The following is a 25576-nucleotide window of genomic DNA, read 5'->3' on the forward strand; positions in this document are numbered from 1 at the left end:
ACAAAGGTCACAAAGGCACTTGCATCCACAAGGCCTCGCTCAGACTTTCAAGCTTCTTAGTGAAGTTCAAATGTAAGAATTTAATTTATTAAAATACAAGGTGTATATTTCACTTGTGGAGCATTAACATCATTAATAAAATCAATATAGCAGGAAGATACAGGTATTTAGCATTAACCAGGATCTCTGCATCTAAAGAACAATGTCTGTGTATCAAAATCCTAACCACCCATATGATTGAAATGCTACAATGTTTTGATTTTGTCTGAATGTATATTTAGTTCTGTATCTCCAGATTTAGTCTGAAATTGATTTACTATATCTCAAATTATCACAGAGTGTAGACCTAAGGAAACAATGTCAGACTCTCTTTTCCCCCAGACTTCCTTGAGCTACTCCAGCAATCCCAACAGTGCTAAATTGTGCTAATTTATTTGGGATTATGTTTGTTTTCCATTATCACAGCAATCACAGTGTGATAGATTAGTTTGCTAACATGAAAACATGAGGCCCTGTTAAGTCTGTTATGTAGAATAAGGTACACTGCAGTGATTCATGAGATACTTCTACCTCAAACTATTATTTTTATATGGCATGACACCCTGTCAGTAGAGATACCATCTTAGGTACAAAGCCCCAAAGTAATTGCATTTACTATTTTCTCTGAATATTAATAATTGGATTTTTAAAATTAAAAATAAGACCCAAATGTCAAAATACTCTGAGTGCAATGGTGACTAAAGATCTGATTTTATTACATGAATGAACAAAAAAACTAGGGTGGCTGCAGCAGGTTTTTTTTCATAAAGAAGAGCTTAGAGAAAAGGTATCTGACCAAGTAGACAGGCCAGAAAAATGTCAACTGATCCACTGTGGAGAAGCTTGTCACAAACTGGAAATAGTTCTGCTTTGATGTCACAAATAAAGCCCTTCATACAGACTGGAATGCTTGGTTAATTGAATGTGACTTTTTCATTGATGTGATATGAAAACTCCCAAGGCAACTTCTGAATTTTATCTAAGACTTCCTTTTCCTCATTTAAAGCTGAATGATTTCCTTCCATGGTTTTATCACTGGGCCAGAAAGGCTGATAATATTGCTTCCTTCCCCTGTTAGATGTGTTTGGACTTCTGCCATCCTGTCTTGAAAAGTAATACATTTGATTTCCTGTCCTGGGTAGAGCAACTGCCTTCATTCATAAAATGGAAGATTAACGTAAGCAATGGAAAATCAAGTTAGGGACAGTTTGTATCTGAGCTATTTCAATTCCCAGCCACTGCCCCCAGTAATTTACTGCTGGAAGGACATGCATGAGCAACATGAAGCAAAGGTCTCCTCAGAAGCCTGACTGCTGTGAATTGCTGTGACCTCTCCCTAGGAGGGAGGTGCTAAAGGGTCTGAAACTCTCCTCCCACCTCTCCCTTATGGTTCCCCTCTTCCCTCCTCTTCCCCATTACACACTTCTGATACAGAGCTCTGTTCTTATCAGCCCTTTGCACACCAGAATGAAGTAGGTGCCAGGGAGATGAAAGCGTGACCTCATTTAATCCTTCACTGCACCTCTCCTATGAAGGAGAATTTCTAGGGCTACAGCCAAAAGTGATTCTGCACTTTGGAGGCATAATAGAAAAACTCTTTCCCTTCCTACTTCATCTCCTCAGCAGGAAGAATAATTTTAGACTTAACAGAATCTTCAGTATTTATCATAAATGTTCTTGCATCCCCTATTGGAGCTCAGCCCAACACATGAGGAAGTGCAGCAGCTCCAGGGCAGTGACACAGCTCCTGTACAGAAATGCTACAAATCATTAAACTTATCTGGTTCCTGAGCACAAGCACAAAGGCAACAGCTGGATTCCCAAGATACACAATACCACATCCTACTGCACCTAAAGGATCAGTCCTGAACTGCTGCATTAAATAAAAAATACCCCCACTGATTAATATAAAGTTTCCATAGCTTGTTTTTTGTGTTAGTTTGAGATATATTTAATTTGTCAGACAATTTTCTAATAGAATTAGCCTCAGTCTGGTGTAGCATTCTCATTTCTTTGCCAGGAAGACCTTTTGCAGCACTCAGTGCAATCTGAATTTCATATTCTCACTTCAGAAAGGGAAGTATTTCATTGAGGAGTGATCTCTCCTCACATGGGCAAGGCTCAGCTCATGACTGCCTCATGGCTCCTCAGCCAGGAATGCAAGGTTCTGTTGCAGCAGCATCAGTGAAGCCATCAGTGAAGCCACACAGGCCCAGCTTGGCAGCTCCTTCATGCAGCTTTACCTTTACTGAGTGCCTTCCCCAGGCTGAAAGGACCCCCAGGTCCCTTCCCAGCCCCCCTACATTCCTGTTAGTGCATCCCCACTTCTCCTCTAAGTTCTCTTGTATTTTTCTAGTTGCAGTTCCAATTCTCTGCTCCTGTTTTCCTCTCCCCAGATACTTCCCTCTCCTTCATGCCCACCACCCATCTCTGAATTCTTTCTTGGCTCCACTTGGACCAAAGCAGGGTCCTGAGCTGCTGTCCTTACGAGGCTGCACTGAACTGCCAGGTTGTCCTTTGTGTTCCTTAACTGTGAACAGCAGGTTCTTTCCTTTCTTTGAATAACTTACATAAGTTTCATTCCCAAGGGTTAGTGAGATAGTATTATTTTAATGTCATTTGAATTGTGATAGTATCTAGAAACTTCATCTCTACATACTGTGATATCTCCTGTACAAAGTAATAAATTATAGTCCCTGATAATCCTGAAAAAAGCAGCCATTAGCTCTGCCAAGGCATGGTGGGCCCCTTGTATTTCCAGTGGATTTTGTTCATCAGCTCCCGAATGTTCCAAGTGATGTTGTTTTTTTGTCCAGCACTTACTCTGGGAGACTATTTCACAATCAAATATGTCACTCTGTCACAAAGTTCCTCCTGCTATTCAGCTGACAATTTCTGTTTCCTTTTAAAGTGTAACATTTCTGTTTGTATTGCCCAATGAACCTCAGAACAGAACCTCTGGTAAGAGCCACAACAGGATTTTGACTCATTGGGTTCTTTCACATCTGGGATAACTGTACAGGAAATAAAATGCTTCTCCAAATTTTCTCATTTTATATTTTGAAATATAAACTAAAGTTGTCTATGAACACCTAGAACGAGCCATGCTCAGAAGCAGAAGAGTATGAGTTTCTAGTTACACAGATATTAAGAGTTCTTTATCCAAGGCATAATCTGCAATATTTTCTTTATTTCCTATCCTTGCTGCTGGACTGCTTTTGCCGTCATCATTCTTACACCATATTTTGTTGACAGCCCTACTGTCCAAATTCTAAGACATTGTAGCAGTCAAAAATGCTCAATCTGTATTATCTTCCCTTTTTCCTGTTCAACTAATATTAAAGGAGTTTACTTTTTGTTTATAATTTGGAAGAAGATTGAGGCAACCTGCACAACCTTTGTTTGTTCAGACCAGATCTAAGCCTTTGAACACCTAGTTGTTAAGTTCAATCCTTCTGTAACAAAGGAAAAAAAGAGCTGTGTTTTTAAACTTGAATTACAACATTTTTGTAATTTGACATGGTAGTTGGCAACTGTGAAGCTCTGAGTATCCTAAGAGAAATTAAGAATGTTGTGTTTAATGCCTCAGTTTTCAGATTGTAATTTTTAAAACTAAGTGGCAGAGAAAAAACCCCATTCCTTTATTTGTAAACTGGGCATTTGTAGAGTTTTTATCTCTGTGTTTTTCCTAATCCTTCAAGAGCCTTTACAGATACAGTCTGTATTACATTTAAAGGCATAATTAATCCCTGGAACAAATCTACTAATTTCTACACATTTCATTTTACATGAAAGAAACATTTGAATCCCCAAACTTTAAAAGAAGATGTGCTAGGTCTGAATAAGTTAATAAGTTAATACATTTAGTAAGACCATAGTCCTAGTGATCTCACTTGTAAAAACTTATTGTTTGATAAACCTAAGCCACAGCAGATGGAATCATTATTCTGTGTATGTCTCCTGGTCACTGCATTCTTCAGGCAGAAGAAATCCTGCTTGTGATTAGAGTGAAAGCAGAGTGGCTGCCAAACATCTGTGAGAAATTGAGTATTTTTCATTTATAATCTGAAACCTGAGTGGACAACTAGTTGTTGGCCTCTTCTGTCTAGACTGGTGTTGTTCCCCACCCCCAGCTCCATGTATAAGGGTCAGCCAGGAACCTGCAGGATGGAAAGAAAATGGTCCAAAATGACTAACACTTTTTATTCAATAATCAGAGTTCACTTCTCTACTCATTTCTTCCACCTCCATCAAAGTATAAGTAAGAGGAAAGCATGATTTTAGAATTGACACCTATGAAAATAAAATGCCTGGCATGGGTTCTAAGAAAAGGCAGGCCCTGGTTTTAATTTGTGTTAGTAGAGGGCCCCTAAAAGTGAAAAAGCATGTGCTCAAGGCCCCTTGCAGCTATGAGACTGCAATGGGAGTAAGTTCTTTATGCCCTCACTTTATTTACAGTCCTTTCCTCATGAAGGTGATTTTTTAATTACTCAGAGTTTCATCCTTAACTCTTTCTTCGAGCTTTTACTCTAATAAAATCCTGTCTTACAAAGGACACTGTGGCATGTTAGTTAAGCTTCCCAAATAATGCTTAGGTCAAAAAAGTTAATTATAGTCCTTCCTTTGACAGACTGGAAAAGTGAGTTACGGCAATGTATTTTTAGAAAAAAAACAGTGAGGAAGATGTTTAAACTTACCTGCCAACATTTCAAATAAGGAGCAATTATAAGTAGTTAGAGGCTGAATTTTGGAAGGTTGATCATTCAGAAACTCAACTAAGTTTACAAATTAATTAATAACACAAGCCTAGCTATGAAATTGTACTAAGAAATTGTATAAATGAAATGTAAAAGACTGCTACATCCACTGTATCAATGTGTCCCTAATGAATTAAATAAACAGTGTTATGTGGGAAAGGTGGAAAGATTTGGATGCAGTTAATATCAGCATGAAGGCAGCAGAGCACAGCTCATAGGTCAAGATCTCACCAGAGAGATTCCCAGTGAAACTGGAGCTATGCCACAACAGATCACAGCACCAGAGGCAGGAAGTTGGAGAAAGATGGTGCTGATGGGGTCTCATATATTTAATAGATGTTGAAAATTTGTCTTTTTTTGCAAATAAGAGCTGTAATTCTATATTTCAGCTTCCTTTCAATCCATGAGATGGGGGAGTATCATCTTGCAAGATGACCCTATTATTATTTAAATGAAGCTTTTAGCATTTAATCATTATAATACAGTTTTGTACCAGCAGATTATATACAAGAATTTGTATAGTAACATCTGTGATTAACGTGACAAATTGCCTCTTTTTTAGTTCCCATGGCATTATGTCTACAGAGAACTGGATTTTATTTCTTTCAAAAATATTAAGTAAATCTGTGAATTCTATTGTACTTTTATCCACTTAACAGTGCAAATGTTCTGATTCATGGGAGGTGTTTTTTGCTAATAATGACACAGTATCTAAGAGTTTGTGCTAAACCTTTAATCAAATTCCTCTTGGTTTGCTTTTGCTCTTGGGTATAAAACCAGAAATGGTCACAGAATTGTGAGCTTGGAGAAAGATCAAAGAGACAGTAAAAAAATAAAGCAAGTACACATAACTGCAATGAATGTTGCTGATAAGCACATCCCAGTGGGTGCAGAAAACACACAGTACTGTTATGACCACTCTCAAAGTTTGAGTTGAAACTTGGTATCTGACTGACAGAGACACAAAGCTTGTAAATACATTACAGGTTATTTCCAGTAAAATCAGTTTTTATTACCATAGAGTCTAGACTGAATTGAGATTGGAATTCAAATCTTCACAGGCACCATGCAGTTAAAAAAGGATAGAAAGAAATGCTGAAGAAAGGTGGTAATTTTTTCCATTTGATAGGTTGGAAACTAAAACACAAAATGGTTTCAAGCTTAACTCAAACCCCAATGATTTCTGTCATTAGACTCTTGCATTACACCCATGGTGGAGCAGCTGCCCAGCTCAGGCAGGACAGTGCAAGGGCATTGGCAAGATAAGGCAATAATGCAGGTGGCTCTGCTGAATATGGGATGGGGCAGCAGAGACACTGCTGAGCAGGAGCATGGAGGTCTGCAGGGACTCACAGAGGAGTGGCTGTTTCTGGAGACATCCCTTACTCTACTCACAGTGTGCCTTTAGGATTGCCCAGGAGCAATCAAAATTTAAGGCTGAGATCATGAGGGAATTTGGCTTTAAGGACACTGTAACAGGCATTCTTTTATCCACACACAATATAACTCAATGTTATATGAGCATTTGAATTTAGACCCGAGCTTCCCATAATTCAGGAATAACCCATTCCTCTGGTTTGAGTCCTTCAGAAATCAAACAGTTCAGTTCATCCAAACACATGCAAGTTTGGATACTTCCCTAAGTCTTCAGAGTCTGCAAAAGTAGAGCAATAAATCTCAAAAAATGTGTGTGACTTCAAGGAGAGTTCCCTGCCAGGTGTGGCTGCAGAATCAGACCTGATGAAGCATTCCTTTTGCTCCAACTTCATTTTCCAGACCCCCCCTGGTAGATTTGGTTCCATGCACATGATGTACCTGGGTATGAGCTATACAGACATTCCCTCATCACCCAAAAGTGGGGTGTGTTCATGGAAGACTGAGAGAAATTCTCATTCCAATGATTTAAAAAGATTGAGGTTAATGACCTGAATCCATGCCACTGCCAAATAAAACTATATTAAACTAAAGAATTTGAGTGTTTCTGTACATTCCATTCTTGACTGAAAGTTTATCAGCTCACTCTTTCTGAAAACACAATGGATTCACAATCATTTGATTTAGTTTTGTATTTTATAGCTTAATTTTAATCACTATTTTGCAAAAAATAGAAATGACTATATATATTTTAAGTTATGTTCTCATTTAGTCCACACTGCATATCTCAATGTATTCTTTTAATTTTAATATTGAAATTATTCTGTATTAATATTGCATTTCCCATTGTCTTCCATGTACAAATCCCAGCATCACTGCTCTATGATTTCTGATTTGTGTGGAACAAAGCACTTGCAGAAGGTGTGTTCAGTGCTCAGTTTCAGCAGGGCACACTATTGCAGGATATTTTTAAGCTACAGAATGAACAGACCCTTACAATCTCAGATGAATACAGAGCCTTTTCTTGAGATTTTAACTAGCAATATCTAGACATGGGTTCCCTGAAAAATCAAAGTCCAGCCTGTTTACCATGTACCTTACAAAAGAGTCTTTATTGCTGCCGGTTCTGCAGACTATGTGGTCTGTTTAAAACTTCACAATCGGTCCAAAATAACAAAGTGCAACATTTTTACTATTTTGTTTCTTTATTGCACTTGGTGTTCTTGATTTTAAACAATAATGCTTGTAATCCTGCAGCCTTTGACAGCTGCAGTTGCTCTGCTGCTTTGCTCTTTAAAAATGTCTATCATCATCTTCTTCCTTTAGTATTTTGTGAAATTTCCTACTCTGCAAATAATCTGCCTTTATAAAGTGATGTAGAAATATGACTAAATATTAAGACTCAGATCAGCATGCAATAATTATGAAAATACTTTAAATTATTTTGATTTTCTTTTTAACTTTGACAATATTCTTCATATTTACAAGACATGCTGATCCCCAAAAACTATCTCTAGTAGACAATGTTCTGTATCCATATAGTAATGCAATGACACACAAAGTGTGTTTGGAATTGCAGCATGAAACATGCACTAACATTGCTTAAAGCTTTCCAGCTTTTCAGCATTTTTACTGCCTCATTTAGGAAAGCATGAAAGAATTGAATAATGCAAAGGTATTTTTAAACTGAAATGTATAGCTTATAGTATTTGCCAGTAATGGGAACAAGCAGTACTATAAGATGCTTAGCTTAGTCAGTGAAAAACTCATGAATTACCATAAGCTTTTAGTCAGACGTTCAAGTGAAATCTGTAAAAATTGTTTCCAACAATTCTGAGGCCATCAGTCCTTCCTTAAAATGACACACCAACTTCCATCATTCTTTTTCAGATTAGGATTTTCTTCTCTTCTGCCTAGGCCTTGAAGGTTACATTATGCATAAATATGCATAAACCACATTTATGTCTATATTATACAAATACTCATTCTCTTTCCTCTGAAAGTCTACTCCACATGTACAGCACTTTTATTTTACATTGACTTTTAATATAAATTTGTTTAACTCCAGATTTTTTAGACATCTGCTTGCCTTACACAATTTATTCTAGTGCAACTTTAGCCACAGACACCATATGAGCACACACACAACTCTCCACCACTGCCCTCTGCCACAGCTGCCACCTTGCCCTCCTGTCTGCAGCTCACTCAGGCCCTGCTCTTGCAGTACCAAAGGGTGCAGGGGATGGTGTGAGCCCCTCAGTGGGATTTGTCAGTCACAGACTTTTCCCAGCAGGACAGAGAAAGCAGGAGAAGCTTCACCCTCCTGGCAGGGCAGGCTGCAGAGCTCTGTAAGGCCTGCTGCAGTAGTGCAGCTGTATGGAGAGGTGCCATTGTCTGTGACCCTGCAGCAGGGCAGCTCTGGGGCTGTCTCACTGCTCACCCTGGGAAAAGTCGACATTCTCCATATGCAGTCCTGGTCTATTCCACAAAGAATAGCCACAGATTTGAGAGCTGCAGCTAAAAGCAAGCCCATGAGGAGTTTTAGAGGTTGGGAGCTTGGACAAAAGTCAGATGACTCTGCTCTGCCTGACAATTTGTTTTATGTTGTCTGTCTGTAGTAAGCACTCTTTAAACACGGGTTCAAGTACATCCTTTCCTACTGCTACTCAAGTTTAAACCTTCTCATGTAAATCCTACTCTACCCTCAGTTTGTTCTTGCTAATCAGGAATTCCTGGAACAATACAAACACATTTGTATTTTTAGCACACATTATGTCTTTTCCATCTGCAAGACACTTATTTAAGCTACTTCCCTTTTCTACTGGCTAAACTATTTTACTACTCTGTATTGATTATATGGATTTATTATCATGGTAAAATTTGAGATAATATTAGGATTGCTGACTTCATAAAACAGACCAAAGAAGTAGGATAGCAGAAATTAAAATTCAAATTAATGTATTTTACACTTTTGGCATTTGTGGAACAAAACATATGACTTCTGAACAACGTAGGGATTTAAGGAACTATTCCTATCAGAGCACGGCCAGCGCTCAGGACAGACGCTGAGCACGGCACAGGGACAGGAGAGCCTGAGCCCAGCGTTTGGGGGGGGCGCAGAGAAGACAGGAGTGGGAAGGGAAGGAAAGGAAAGGAAGAGCCGGCAGCAGAGGGGCAGGGTACCCTGGGGGGCTCGCTGGTCACAACAAGTCGCTAATCACCAGCCTAACCCACCTCCTGCTGAACTGACACCGCGCTTCAGTTGATAATGCAACTTCTAGCGCTGGGCTACAGAACAAGCTGTACTTGGCAGACCGCCATGGTGCTGAGTGATCCTTCTCCTGCGGGATTCCAAGCTTCCACAAACACAACAGGTCACTTTCCACTAATGTGACATAAAAGAAAGAGATTGAAAATGTCAGTGTTGACAGTGGCTGCCCGATGAAATCAGTATGCAGGACCAAGCTCTGTTTACAAGGGCAGAGTTGAAGGGAACTCAGGAACTCCCTGTGTCCCCCGACCTTCCCCTGTCCCACCCACAGAGTCCCCACCAGTGGAACAGCTGGCTGGAGCCTGACCTGAGTGGCCACCAGGTGATGAATTGGAACCATCTTTAATGAGTGCACAGCTAGTTTAGGATGAGTGTCAAAGCTGCACTGCCCTGCTGCACAAACAAAACCAATACTTGATGCCTGAGTATTACTTGTGAATGAGGAGAATGGCAAACAAATAAACTGATGACCTGCAAAACCGACCCAGGTTTGATTGTTAGGAAATGTGATCACAAAACTATGAAATGGAGAGAAAAATTGCTAATATGCTGTGGAACACCATTCATCAGGGTTACTTTTTACAACTCATATCACACTTCAGAAGAGGAAATATCAAAATACATGGGGGACTATTGATTCAGCTCTAGCTGGCTTACAGCCATCTGGATTAATTTCCCAAAGCTGTGCTGTGTTCATCCCAAGGAGAGTAAATTCTTTAAAGAAATCACGGGAACTAGATCAATTCACACAATGGCAGGTAAACCCCACAGGATTCAGGAAAGAATAACAATTTAAATCAGGATGGTTTTGCTTCCTAAACAGACTTTGGAAACAGCAAAAGCCTTGGTAGACCATTGTGTAAAACCCACCACTATATGAATGCTAATATTTCAGTCCTGTGCCATCCTCTCTATCTCACTACTTTTACATTAATGAGTAAATGAACAGTGAAGAGACATTAGAAAACACAGGAGACATACACAACACATGAATCTATTCACCAGCCAGGTTTTTGGATGTTTTAAAACTTCATTTGTGTCATGCTTCTCTCATCCAGTTGTATGGCACAGCATACCTGGCTCACCTCTTCCTGCTTGGCTGGCTTTATTTCCACCCATTTGTGTTAGTGCTGGAGCTGGCTGCTTACCAATCTCCATAACTCCATGGATTAGCTCTTCTACTCTCATATATTTTCTGAAGCTCTAGGGCAACTGAATATTAAAATCAATCTAGAGTGTGTTTTTGAATCTTTGCAGTAAATTTAGTAATTTAGGTAGTAAAAATTTTGCCTTTTGTGGGATTCCAATAAAAATGGGAGATCATAAAGTAAAGAATCATGGCTGATGAAGAACAAACACTTGTGACTAATTAGTCAAAAAATGTTATGCCTCATATACCAAAAGATTGACTTTATTTAGTCCTACTGTTCCTGCTAAATTGCTACAGACGTAAAAAAGAAATCAAGAATGATGAATTTCTATCTAGAAATGTAAGTTTCACAGATATTTTTTTCCCTTTCCAGAAAAGACAGGCAAGAAAATACCACAATAACTTCTTTCTTCCTTCCTATATCAATTCAGTGAATAAATCTATAAACTGTTGTAGTTTTCAAAACTGAAAATATACAGTGTTAACAGTTTAGTTTCAAGAAAAGAAAAAAGGAAAGTGTTTCAAGAAACATGTAACACTTTTTACAGTAAGCCACTATTTATAGTTAATCACAAAAAGTAGTCTATTAAAATACAACTAAAATTACCTGCAACTAATTTTAGCTTAAAGGTTTTAACTGTAAACAGTTTGCTCTGTAATTGGATAAATGATAATTTAAAAGTTAATAAATTGTATGAAAACAGAAATGATCATTACTTGCCAATAGGATGGAAGAAAGATGAAATATGTTATTTTTATTAGGGACCTGTATCCTCTTTCTGCAAAAACAAAAGTCCAGTTTTCCTCAAGATGAGACACAAATATTTTCTACTTTATCAATTGTAAACATACTAGTATAATATCAAATATATTTAATATATATTAATATAACATTTTTCATTCCAGTGATTGAATGCAAGATAAATACAGCATTTGAAATGCCACTCCTTTCTATCAACTGACAATAAATTACTTATTCAGTTCACCATTAGGCAAATAGTGCTTTGATACAGCTGACCTATTGGAAAAGTAATTAGTGATAAAATACACTTAAATATTTTAAAGGGACTGAGCCAAGCACAGCAGCTTTGTGAATTAATTCACTTTATAAGGTGTAAATGCTGAGTTCTCTAGACATCCACAGAGTATGAGATAGGATCTCCCAAACAGGACCCTCTCAAAATTAGATTTGTCCATCTTTACATGGAACATAAAAGGAAATAAAAAATCAAGGATCTCTGTTGATCTAAATTTTTTATATTGACGTTATTTTAGTTTACAGTTTACAGCTTAGTTTATAATAATTTTAGGAGATCTATTAGCAATTTATATTTATTGTCTATAGAAGATTAGAAAACCATTCAGCTGCAGTTTTGTCTGGATAAAAACTGTCCCAGAAAGTTTACAACATTCTTACAGATTGCTAACATATTTTCATAATTAAGACTTTTCCCAAACTTTTATATAACTATTTCTGTTTGGGAGTATTTGCATCACTTGCACCAGCCTGGGCTCCATGGACCCTTAACTAGCATGTTTCTCCTCACTTTATTGTTGTTACAGAGCCAGTGGAAACAGGCCATGATAGATACAAATATTGTTGCCTTGGTGTAAACGTCCAGTTTTAGTTAATAAAACTAAAAAACTAATAAAATTTCTTTATTTTTTAGTTATAAAGAAATTTTGCTTCTGGATTCAGTTACTCTTGCAAATTCTGCACTATTTTACAAACAAGCAAGCAGTTGACTCCTGGAGTGCTGCTGCTGTCCCGTGCCTACAGCAGGCTGCACTCCTGCCCAGATTATTGACTCATGAACTCTGCCCACTGTTATTGCTCCAAAGCCTTGTTCTTGCATGTGACACACAAGTTCACAAACAATACATTTCTACACTCTCTATCTTGGTTGTCATCTTATCACCTGTGAACTCCCTACAAATATTTAAAAAACAAGCCAGGACAGTTGTGTTGACTCAACGGTGTCAGCAAATGCTCAGAAGGGGAGTCTCTCTCATTCAAGATCCTGCCAAAGGGTCCAAATCTTGCCTTTTCTGGAATAGCTCTGCTAATGCTTTAGAATTTAGAGAAATTTATAAATTCTTGGCACTGTTACTTGCTTCTGCTTGCAGGAAGGCTCTAACACCCTTAACCCCTTCAAATTAAACCCTCAATGCATGGGATCACAGACAAAATAAAGCCACTTACCAAAACCTCTATCTTTCCTTTTTACAATTCTAAATATCTAAGTCTAACATCTAAATGCAATTTCATCTTAATATTTTCAGGCATCAATTGTTACATATGCACAAACATTCCAATTTGTACAGACAGACCATAACCAATTATTTTAGCATTCTATAGATTCAACATCAAGCCCAAAAACATTTCCATCCAGCTATGGAAATACTGAGTGCATCAATTTTTGCATAAGACTTTAGACAAACAAGTTCAGACTTCAAATAAGCAAACATCCATAGGTGTAAGAAGTTTTAGAAGATACTTGTGAAAAATATAGTTCTTATCTGAGATTTTACAGGGAAGGTTTTCCTACTGTATTGGAATCAAAAGTTAGTCTTTGTCACCTATTCTTCAGTTTTGAATAAATTTATATCTGACTTTCAGCAAAGCAGGTTTAGACATCACCAGCTTTCAGTGCTTTGAGATCCTAACCAGTTGGAGCTTGTCAAACTTTTGGAAATATTTCCTGTAACATCAATCAAGAAATAATTTCACAAATATCATCCCACAAAAAGCACACGCTATCATATTTCTGTGAAGGCACCAAAGCTCAGAGATAAGGCAGGTGACAAACTGACAGAAACATCCAGTTTTAAGATACAAAACTTTTAATGCAACATAAATATAAATTTCAAAGTAATTCCTGTCTCTCTCAAGTGATCTTACTTTCCCCAAAGCTGCTCTAGATTTACTGTGCAGCTAAGGTTGAGTCTCACAAGGAAGTTAGTCATCCTGTAAGTAATTGCTTTGCAATGAAAGTACAACTTTCCCTCCCTTTTTGCTCTAAAAGTGTAAGACAGAATTCTGTTTGCAAGGCTTGCAGATAGAAAACAAGCATACAGGAGCACAGGACTCCACCCTGGCTTCCCAGTTCAGGCTGCACCCACTCCCAGCAGCTCTAGTGGAGGACTGTAGACACAAGCAGAAAACTTAAATAACTCTGTGAGTAGCAAAAATATTTATATTTATAATTAGATTAAAAAGTATCAAGCATGTTTTCCTAAGAAATGTAATAGTTGTTTACAAGAACTTTGAGAATTATTGCAATTAAACACATCTTTTAGCTCGCCCATGCAAATACGAGCAGCCTTGCGCAGTTGTCTTTGTTTTCTGTACTTACTCATTACTCCAGCCAGCAATTATTTTAAAAATATCATAACATGATGTTGTTGCAGAATATTATCTGATATTCATGTGAAAACTAATCTCTGTCAGCTCTCTCATGAAATAGAGTAAGACTTTCTATGAAAAATCCCACCCAAAGTAACATTTCTTCTACTCTATAGCAAGTTCCTTTACCCCCAAAATTTGGAAACACATCAAAACCCCTCTAAAAATACCTCATTTCTTTTTCCACACAAGAGGCAAAGATAGTTTAAATGATTTAAGTGTGAATATAATCCAACAACTCATTATCAACATTACACAATCTTTCCAGAAAACACCAAAGTCGTCAGGAAATGATCCCTAATTGCAGATCTATTTGTCAGACTATTCCCCAAAGATATTATGAAACACTGTTCTGTTTTTTCAATCTTCAGATTCATGATAGATAATAACGCTAACTTCATTCATGACATTTAAATATTATTCCCAAAGCAGGCAAACTACTTTGCAGACCTTGTAGCCATTATAGTATTTTTGGCTTCCAATCTAAAGAGAAGTGCAACAGTGGTTCATAAATGGGGTAATTTCCAGGGCCAGCAGCTTTCTGGATCCCAGAGTTGAGAGTCTCATGTCACTAAAAGCCAAATTCCTGCCCAGCGAGTGCTTTTCAGCAGGGCCAGGGGTCTCATGGCCCCAGCAACAGGGAATTCACTCTGACAAGGACTGAAAAGGTGATTTCAAGACAGAAACTGTAATGAAACAGCAGAGGATGTGTTTCTCAGCTGAGTAGAAACACAAGATTTCTGGATAAAGATAAAAGGGTTTTGAATTAATCGATAGCAGCAAAATAAACAGGAATGGAGCAAAGGATTTTATAGTGAGAATTTCCATGTATATTTTATTTTCCTAAGTTTCACAAATTACCTTTCCCTTTTATCTTCAGCAATGTCAATGTTAAATTAATCTATTTTTTTTGTGTGTGAAAAGTTGAGAGCTACATCAATGACAGAGTGAACAATCAACAGAAATTAAATCTTATGGATTCCAAAGCAGCTTTGGAAAAACAAGAAAAAACTCAAATTCAACCTCATAAAAACAACTATAATTTTGGGACCACAATGTGGTTCTAAAAGTGTGTATCCACAAAGGTGAATTTTACATAATACCCTAATTGTCAGATTTGGAGGAAATTTTGATTCAGGAAGAATGCAATTTCAAAAATGCAATAATTATACTCTCCTTGCAAAGGTCTGTATTTCTTGTATTTTATGATCTTATGGACTAACAGGCTTTAAATAATTTTTTGATTTATTCTGTACAAATGCCAGCAGATTTTTGTCAGTGCTGCCGTTACTGTCCTTTTATCTTCCCATCTCAGTTTTCTACAGTTCCTTATTTTCAGCTCATTTGAAGCGCCCTTTATGAGGTTTATATTTGTATTGTAGATGTGATACAATTAACATTTACTTATTTTAAATGTTTTATCAATTTTCCTCTATTTTTTTAACAAGTAAAAAGTCTATGAGCAACAAAGAGATCAGCAGACAGAGAAACTGTAATGAGGACCATGGTGTGCTACTTATGCTGAAGACAAAATGGAAGGTATCAATCATTAATAACACTTTATGTATATTTACATTATTTTAATATGGTATCCCATTATTTTATTTTATTTTATTATTTTATACTGTATTACATTATTTTAATACTGTCAAACTTTGCACATTTCCTATTGTTGTTATGAGAATACAGCTGAAAATTCAAGAAAAAAGCTTTCCTAAATGTAATGCCACACAGTGTGGATCCTAATTTAACCTAACCAGTGAATGACTCTGGGATGCAATTCCAGCTCAGAAATGTTTCCTTCCCACCAGAGCAGGGACTGACTCAGCAATAACCACCAAACCCAAGCACAGACATCCTTTCTTGTAATATGATGAATTTTTATTACACATCTTCCATTCAAGTACAGACTGGGCCCAAATCTGCTTCATTTCTGAGATAATACATGATCCTTCCTCAAGCAAAAAAGCATTTAAACAAACATCCTTTCTTAACATTAATGAACATGTTACCTCTTGCTAATTTTGTGACTCAAAACAAGACATTGCTCATATCTGAAGTTTTGTTAGATTTATGTACCTTTCCCACTATTGCAGCAATTGCAGCCTGTATGAAATGAGACAATAAATGAGACTATTATTATAAAAATCTTTTTCAATACCTATGTATAAATTAATTACAGAGATGTGGTAGTATATGTGGAAGAAATCAAATTATTACCTCAAGCCCTATATAATATAGTCAGTGCTACCACTGATTATCTAATGATTAAATCTGTTAATTTAGATATCTATAATTTATAAGTTGTATATGAATGCTCTTTTCTGTTCTGAAATACTTGCTCCCCAGTGAAGGTGCCTTGTGCATGGGTATTGGGCATTACTACACAGACCCACTGGCAAAACTGAACTCCTGTTACACTGAGGCAAAGCAGCTCAGGAAAACAAAGTCACACAGCACTTATCCATTTCAGAAGAGATTCTGGCTCCACTTGTACTAATATTTACCCTTAAGATAGCAGCATAAAGATAAGAGGGCCATTAATTTGTAACACAAAGAGAATTGCCAAATAACATAGGATTAATGTTACTGTTTAGTTTAGTTATTTATTTATTTGATCTTAGAATGTGAAGGAATAATTAAGAGTGGCTAAAATATGTTTGGAACAGGCAACCTTTAAATATCTCCCTTGCCTCTTCCTACATATTCTAATGCCACCAATTCCCATGTTATTCTTTCAGTTCATTCTTTCTATTAGGCAAATGACTGCTCCCACTCTCTTTGTGTGGCACTCCTAATTGGTAAGAAAGTATTTTTGCCTTCCTTCTTTCATCCATATTTTCCCTTAACTTTTTGGGCTCTGGAGATTTAGAATGACCCTGTGTATCAGTGACCCTTTGCTGTAAAATGGGGTTAACAAGGTCACTTTGACAGGACCAGAAGTAATGTTTGTTTTGAAACTGAGTGCTCTGTTTAAATCTATTTATTTCTGAACTAAGTCAAGGCACTTTGAGCTGTTATGATGACTCAGAGCAACGTTGCAAAGCCTCAGTTCTACAAAGAGATTAGTCACTTTGTTTTTTTGCACTGAGCTGCTCTGAGTCAGCTGTAAATTGTTGCACATCGAGTACCTGGGTACAGCTTCAAATGGTGCAGGTAACTTCAGTGCAAATTCCTGAAAGAAAAACAGTCTCTGTATCTGAGCAAATGATTGACTAGGTCACCCTTCTCCAGTATATGACTGGGTTTGACAATGAAAGAAATTAGAACTGTGTGAACATTGATTTACATTTTTTCATTACAAGGAGAAATTTCAGGGTTAGCAGGCTGAGTTTATTAAGCTCTGAGTATAGTGAACAATCAGTCGAGCTGTGCTCTTAATTCATTATGTCAGAGATAAAAAATCTAGACATCAAGAGATTTACTTTGTTTTTTGTCTTGATCTATAAATGTAAACTTTAAACTTAATAAATACACTAACTGAAACTGTCTCTCTAGACAGCAATACTAATGCTTTTTGGAGAAAAAACCCACAAGAGACAGCAAAGAAGAAACTGTGACATTTCTTTGAACAACTCACCTCTATTAATGCTTTCACATGGGTCCAAAGAGAAGAATGTAAAAACAAGCTAAACTGAGCAATTGGTATTTCCTTATGCATTGACAAGGGCATAATTTGTCCCTTTAGCAAATGGTTCAGGTAAAGTCCTCGGAAAATTTTACTAGAAAAGTATCGATTTTTAACACTGAAATAACCTATTTCAATACACACTATCCTATTTATTATAGATTCTCCTTCTTCATAAACCAAGAAATTTAAAAAATGCTATTTACTGCCAGGCTTCACAAAGAATGACTGTTGTTCCCAAAGTAGGAATTCTCAGTGTTTGATTCCCAGTTGGCTACAAGAATCATTAACCTCTTTAGACATCAACAACAACAGACCTTTGCATTGCTAGCTGATCTGATATTAACAAATGAGCACTTTAATCTCAATTTTATTTACAGATAAATCACTTCTCATCTGCTAAATCTGCTGCCTGAATCTGTTAGAAGTCATTGCAGAGCTCAATTAGCTGATTGGCTGATTATTTGATTATGCTAACCTTAATTCTTAAATTTAACTGACAAAAAGTGTATTTTTGTTGGTTTCCATGTGAGTGCAACTTGTTTGCTTAAAAAAATGCATAAGAACTCAGATTTGTCTAATCATATTGGTGATTATTGCCAAGTCTGCTGGGAATCAAACTTGAATGGTCCTTTGCAAGTCATGTATGCATTGCTGATACCTTCTCTCACTGTGACAGATTTGCTTCCTATAGAATGAAAAGTGAGTGCCCAAGGAACAAGCACTAGTTTCAGAGCTGACAAGTGAGCAAAATATCCCACCTGCCTACACATGAGCAGATAAAATATACTCTGGGCATCTGATGGTCACAGAGTTCTGCATGGAAGTAGAAAGGCATTCCTGCATTCTGTGCCACCCTTCCTCAAAGCTTTGCTAAGGGCACTAAATTAATGAGCCAACCTCGAAGAGAAATTATTTCCTTCCATGAGCAAGTGGAGAAGTGGGGAGAATTTGGGTCAGAAGCAAACACAATCGTCATTCTGCTCCCTTCTGTGTCAGCACAGGGAACTGGCTGGACATGAAGGAAGGAACGTGCTCCATCTGGCAGGGTCTGATGGCACACTCCCCACTTGTGCAATGCTACAGCTCAGGGGAAATATGATTCAGAGGATGCCTCTGAGTCACAACTTCTCACTGAGCCGCTCCGAACGGGCATGGCCACGTTTTGTCCCATCCTGGAACAGATCCGCCTCACCCTGTGTTCCCAAGTGTGTCAGGCAAGCACTGACTTCGTGAGGGGCACCGAAGCACTGAGCACTAATTCCCTTTGCAATAATTAAACCAGACTCATATATACTAACGAAATCATCTCTGCTAATGATGTCAAACAGCAAAGCAGCGCATTTGGTATGTGCTGTCCGAGATGTCTGTGGTTTCATGCTGCACATGTAAAATCATTCCTTACAGAAAGATGAAGGTATTTTCACCGCACCTTTGGGAAGCGGAAATTACGGGTTCTCTGGAGCTCACGGCATTCCCACAGTCAGGGGCACTCCCTGAAGCTCGCTCCGGGAGCGCCAGGAGGGGCGCGCCGTCCGTCCGTCCGTCCGTCCGTCCGTCCGTCCGTCTGTCCGTCCCCCTGCGGGTCCAGAGGCGCTCCCGGCCGCCGCCCGGCGCCCTCCCAAGGACGGGTACAAAGCCACGTCCTCGGCACTTTCCAGAAGGGCAAACATGGGGGCATTTCCTGGCAGCTGCTCACAGAAGCCACCCGTGTAGCCCCTAGGCCCAGCTACCCAAGCCTACCAAAGTATACAACCCATTGCGTGTCACCAACACCACACTGCCTCTGCCAGAAACCAAACCCATTCCATCCCCCACCGCTGGGTACCATATGTTTAAGAATTATCATTAAAATACACATTCATCACAAACTTTGCTTCCATCAACCAAAAGAATTCCCTGCACCAAAATCAAAATAACATCAACACCAGCAAAAGTTACAGACAATACTTGCCTCATTCCTTCACCGCAATTACAACTACCAAAATGCTCCACAATCATTCTGCTCTTCCCTTTCTATCATTGTTCATCCGTGTTTTGTCTGTTACCTTTTCCTCTGGCCTTATCTCAAATTCCTCATGTCCTTGTTTGGGCATCAAAAAGGCCTTTCTTTTTTTGGTGGGGGAAGATGAAATTAATCCTGGTGCTGCTACAGATTGCTACTAGTACTATAAACCCTGGTGCCACAGTCTATCAGGCCAGGCTTTCGTGGCAGTGAGCAGCACAGTGCCCTCCCTGGCAGTCACATCTCCAGAACTGGCTCACTTCCAGTCAGAGCAGCAATCCTCACCTTTGCCTGTGGCACCTGCAGAGGCATTGCCTGGAATTCTGACTCCATCACCAACCAGCAAACAGTGGGCAATCAGCACCCAGCAACAGACTCACTTCTCCAAGTCATGTCAGTCTTTCTCCGAACACGGTCCCAGATTTTCTTACTCAAGCAATGAGGATAGATTCTAGGATTCATCAAACTTGTGCAAAAAGCTGAAAGTTCTCATTTATAAACTATCTAGAGGGCATTTACTTCTGCTAATAATTTTTCAAAATCAAAGAATTAAAGACATACTAGCTAATTGATACAAAACACCTTTTGGTAGATAGGATGTACTGCAAAGAAGGTAATAGGAAAGGTTCGTTCATTTGCACTCAGTCTGGAAACAAAAGATTTTGATTTACAATAACAGAATACCATGAATAGCTGAAAACTGATATTAATGATACCATTTTCATTTCCAGTTATATAAATGGGTATCTTTAGTTTCTGTTCCACTCTGCTATTCTTCAAAGACAATCTGGGAAATTAGTGAGTAAGAGTCTGGTTGCTTTAGTAATTTCCCTGTCTCAATGACCTGGACATATGGCCAAACTGTGTATAACAAAAGGGCACATTTATGTTTCTTTCACTAGCAGAGTTGCATAATATCACACATAATCCTAAACCTGTACATCCCAAACAGCAACTATCCATCAATAGGAAAACAAACAGGCAGAATAATCTTACTATTCATTCATGACCCAGTGAGAAAACGTTGTGCAAATGTGAGTGTATGCCTTTGAAAAACAGCATTCTGTGGCTCTTTTCACTGCGTGGTGACACCATCCCCAATTATACAAAACAGTAAAGAAACCAAGGGTCTGAGTATTTCTGTAGACAATGATGTGATAGGATTAGATAGATGGTGAAAGGAGTATAATGGAACAAATAAACAACCAAATCCTCATTATCAGAGAGGTGCTGAGCACCCACAGCTCCCTCTAACTTAAACTGGGAACTCTTTAATAGGTCTGCCTTTAATCTTTGTGCCTGAAAACCTTAAATTCAAATCTGTACATTTTCATAAGTGAGCATCATCACAATTGCTGTGAAGGTTCCAGAATCTGATTTCAGCACAGCAAGAAAGACCTGGATGAGAGAAATAAGACCCCATGTAGCTCATGCTGGGCAATGCACGTGTAGAGGACTCTTGGAGCACTTAGAATCCACTCTGTGTAGAGTGGATTCTACACAGCTGTAGGGAAGAAGGAAGCCCTCAGGCTGGCTTTAGAATAATTTTATACAACCCTTGATACCAAAATGTGTGAGGTTCTTTGTCATGAACAGATTTTATCTTTAAAACACTCTTTTGAGAAAGAGAGGAATTCTTATTTCCATTAAATGACCAAGGGATTGAAACAAGGTAGAAGGAGAGATTTGCTCATGGAAGTAGGGCAAGCCTGCTGCAAACTGAAGTGACAACTTAGAACTCCCTATGTGTACCTTAAACACAGGGTGTTACTCTCCTCTGGATCTTGGTTAAGAAATGGTACAATAGTTTTATTTTCTTATTCCACTGACATACAGGGGACAGGGACACTTGCCCATCTGCAGAATGACCCATGCTAACTGGTAATTTAAAACCACTGTTCTCTTTGATTTTGTGAGCTAACTTTGCCTTTTGTAAAAATCACCGTATGACCTGCTGTGAGAGCAGAACTGCTAAGAACTTAATGAGAGCAGGCTACTCTGGAGATGGAAGGTAAAAATGAGGGAAGAATTTGGGCCATAAATACACATTATGAACAATTACATTAATTTATTTTGCACAAATGCATAGAAATATATGATTAATGAAAATGTAACACATACAATTAAAAACTGTGAATCTTACCTTTCACTTAACATCCTTTGGTTGCTAAATACTTCTGGGATATTTTTATTCTAAATTTCTACAGAGGTAATTTCTCCAGTTCCTTTTCTTTTATGAACATGTCATAAGCATGACTGAGCCAGGATTGTGTTCTACTACTCAACAAATCTGATTTCCTTTCTGTTTTTTATTGGGTAATTACTCCTGTAGATGTAACTGAGGATGGGCATAAGACAGGCTGTTGTAACTAGAATATATGAGCAATAAATCATGCAACATCACATCCAAAACCATTTACTTCTTATATCTTAACTAAATTAATAATATCACTCTTTGTGGAATTTCAGAGATCCCTGCAGGAACTCATTCCTTGTTCCTCAGTACTTCAGCCACAGATGACATATTTGGCCCTCCATTTGGGTCAACAATATGACTACCAATAGCTTGACTGCTTTCTATTACACACATTACAGCCACTTATACTGGAAACTGAAAGAAATGGTTTCAAATTTTTGGCCTTTGACAGTGCCTGCTTCATGCAGACAGTTGGTAGGGTAGAAAGAGCAAATACATGAAACACAAAGCAAACATACCTGCAGCTCTAAGAACTACAGGTTCTTCAAGTCTGGTGAAGATCAAGAGACGTGTGGAGGGGATCTTGATTTCTCTTCCTCTGAAAGACAATGCACCCACAGCTAAGGAAACATTTCATACACAGGCTATGTTGGTTTCTGTAAACAAAAGTGAAGACTATAAAGGTGATTCTATATAAAAAGTGGGGCACTGACTTTACAAAGTGAACTATGGCCATGTGCCAGACGAGTAGCCCGAGAAATGGTAAGAAAGAAACCTACAGAAGTTTGTGAAAGTTACAATCATTTGTGACAAAAAAGATAGTAAAATTAGATCCAATCCCATAGACAATTATCTCAGTAATGGAAGGGTATAATACACTAACAGGTATACTTAAATGTTTTATATAAGCTACAAAAATAAAAAATCATTACTACAGGAAACCAGTAATTTTGATTCCACAACTGCACAAAAGACTCTAAACAATATTTATTCAAAGAGAGAGAAAACAAATAGTTGTTCTTTCTACTAATGAAAGTTGAGAAGGAGTATGCAAATTATAGATTACCTTGTACTTTCAGTAAGTATTTTTCAGTAGTCACATAGGAAAACATGAACAAATTAAGTTTTCAGGAATGCTAAGCACTCCTTTTAAGCCAGAGAGAACCTAGTGGAAAAATCCATTTTAAATAATTCTGTTTCTGCAGGTCCCTCCGGGTCTGATCACATGTGTCCACCACCCCAAAATTCTGCATGACTTAATTATGCATGGGTGGCTTTCTCAACTCCCTAGCAAAAGCACTGAAGTGCAATGTAAGAGCAAAGGACTTTAAAAGAGACCAGAAAACAGTGATATGTTTCTTCTTACAGGGACAGATTATTCAGTTACTGTCAAGCAAGCCCAGAGGTTGATGACTAAAAAAAAAATAAACAAAAAAAAAGAACCCAAGCCCTTTCTTTCAAAAGTTTTCCTTTCTTCTTCCCATGTATATCCTTCAGCAACCAGCCCAACTAAGCATGCAATGAACAAAGTTCACCTTGCTCTATACATTTAAAACCACTTTAAATTTTAATGTAAAAGTACAGAATGAAACTCAAACAATTAAGGAAATCTCAGCCTCACCCAACTGATGGACCAGGTAGAAAAGAATGAAAAATAAAAGGAATTAATCTTCAGAAACCAGTTCAATTCTACCAAGGGCTATTAACAATATAATGCAATATAATTGTACAGTTAATTCATGACACCATTAACTAATGGAGAGTTTAGTTGTGTATTTTTGTGCCAACATGTCTGAATGGCTTTAAAAACTATATTTAATCTCAGTATTCTAGTTAATAATTCTTGTTTTGGGAATAAATACATTTCTGCAGTTACAATCTATTTACTGCACTGCCATAACACTTAGGACTGCTAATCATGTACAGGAATATGCTATGTTAGATGATGTAAAAACATAAACCAAAAGAGTGCAGCTTCAACACTGTGAGCAGCCAGTGAATAGAGAATTATGAAAAAAAATGAGACATAAGCAATCAATGTGGCAAGTACAAGGCTTGGCATGTCAGCTTTCAAATTGAGTTACTGGACTTCAAAAAATATCTTTTCCCACACCTGAGAGGCAGAATGAAAGAAAACATAGGGCTATTTATCCCAAAACAAAACAAGTTGGTGATGGAAGCTGGTGTCAGGAATTGTTGAGAGTTGTCATCTCATAATGAATCATAGGGGAGGGAGTCCAAGAATGACCTTGAAAGCAAATCAAGACAGAAAGTAAAGAGATGTGTGGTCAAAATTACTGGCTAGGGAAATTATCTTTGCTGTTGTATTACAGGAAAAGGATTATTTTTACACTTGACGTGACTGGTAGACAAATACCAGTCTCCTAACTCAAATAAAACGTACCTTTGGCAGGGAGTGAGAAGGCACCAGGAACAGCATCCGTGGCCAACACCCTGCCCTGCCCTGCAGTTTACGCACCCCACAGCACAGCACAGGAACATGGCTCGGGTTCAGGGCTGTCACTGACCCGCCGTGTGCTCTGCCCACAACCTGGACAGTGTCCCCTGGGAGGACATCGGCGAGCGGGCAAAAGGAGGAATGAAGTACCAGGGGAAGAAAGTGTTGGGGAAGTGGGGAGAGAACTGGAAATGAGAGAGAACTCCCCGCCCTCCAAATTTGACTCTGAAACGGTGGGGCAGGTGTACATGTAATAACATCCAGCGCTGTATTTAATCAGTGCAATTCATCTAAAGGGAGCGGAGATTTTAACGTCACAGAAATGCCCATTAACCGTGAAACAGAATGATTTTGCTCTTCACTCTTCGTATTTTGACCTAAACCCTAGGAATTATGTCAGTGGCCTGCTCGGATCCCACAGGCAATGATTGCCCAGCGGTCACAGGAGTAACGCGGATTGTCACCCCACTGCGACTGGCGGCGGGCAATCCCGCACCCGAGACAAGGGTGACACAGCACAGCAGGGATTCGAAAATAAACAACCCACTGCACGTCACCAACACCTCGCTGCCTCTGCCAGCGCAGGAAGCGAGGCGTGAGGGGGCTGTGAGGGTTCTGAGGGTGCTGTGGGGGCTTGTGAGGATCCTGAGGAGGCTATGAGAGAATCTGTGAGGGCTTTGAGGGAGGCTATGAGAGTCTGTGAGGGTTTTGAGGGGCTGTGTGGGGGCTATAACAGAGTCTGTGGGTATTGTGAGTGGCTTTTAGAGGCTGAGAAGATCTGTGGGGTCCGTGAGGGCGAGTGAGGCAGAACCCCGGGGTCGGACATGGCGCCCTGACGGGGAGTCACGCGCAGTCCCTCACGCCCCCCGCCTTCGCACCGGCCGCTCGCGCTGGCGAGTTGTTTACTTCCTCTGCGGCGCGCGCTCCGTCCCCACCCCCCCGCGCGCCCTCCCCCCCGGCCAATGGCAGCCGCCGCCAGCTCCGCGCGCTAGGGGCGGGCCCCGCCCCGAAGGAACCGGGCGAACGCAACGTCAGCCGGTAGTGTTCGTCAGCAGGGGCTTTGCGCTGATTAGGCAAACTGCCTGCCCATCTTCTCAGTGCCCCTCCTTCCCCCTTACTCTCGCCGCCGAATACACAGCTCCCCCGCCTTGCCTCCCCCGTCTGTGTGTGTGAGGCGCGGATTGGCTGTCGGACCGACCGCTCAACACTACTGCCAATCACGGTCGGCCCCGCCTCTTTCCCCAGCACAGGAAACACCCCTGCAGATCGCGGCCAGCCCGGGGCGGCCGCC

General features: G+C 39.1%; 1 long non-coding RNA gene across 1 annotated transcript; it reads right to left on the reverse strand.

The window, feature by feature from the left end:
* Positions 1-9314: 9314 nt before the first annotated feature.
* Positions 9315-25455, reverse strand: LOC143695190 (uncharacterized). The gene is made up of 3 exons (XR_013184214.1): positions 24232-25455; positions 22346-22425; positions 9315-9555 (listed from the first exon to the last, which is right to left on the reverse strand). It is a non-coding gene; the product is annotated as an uncharacterized LOC143695190 (long non-coding RNA).
* Between the last annotated feature and the right edge of the window lie 121 nt (positions 25456-25576).

The sequence above is a fragment of the Agelaius phoeniceus genome, chromosome 14 (genome assembly GCF_051311805.1).
Source record: "Agelaius phoeniceus isolate bAgePho1 chromosome 14, bAgePho1.hap1, whole genome shotgun sequence".
NCBI lineage: Eukaryota > Metazoa > Chordata > Aves > Passeriformes > Icteridae > Agelaius > Agelaius phoeniceus.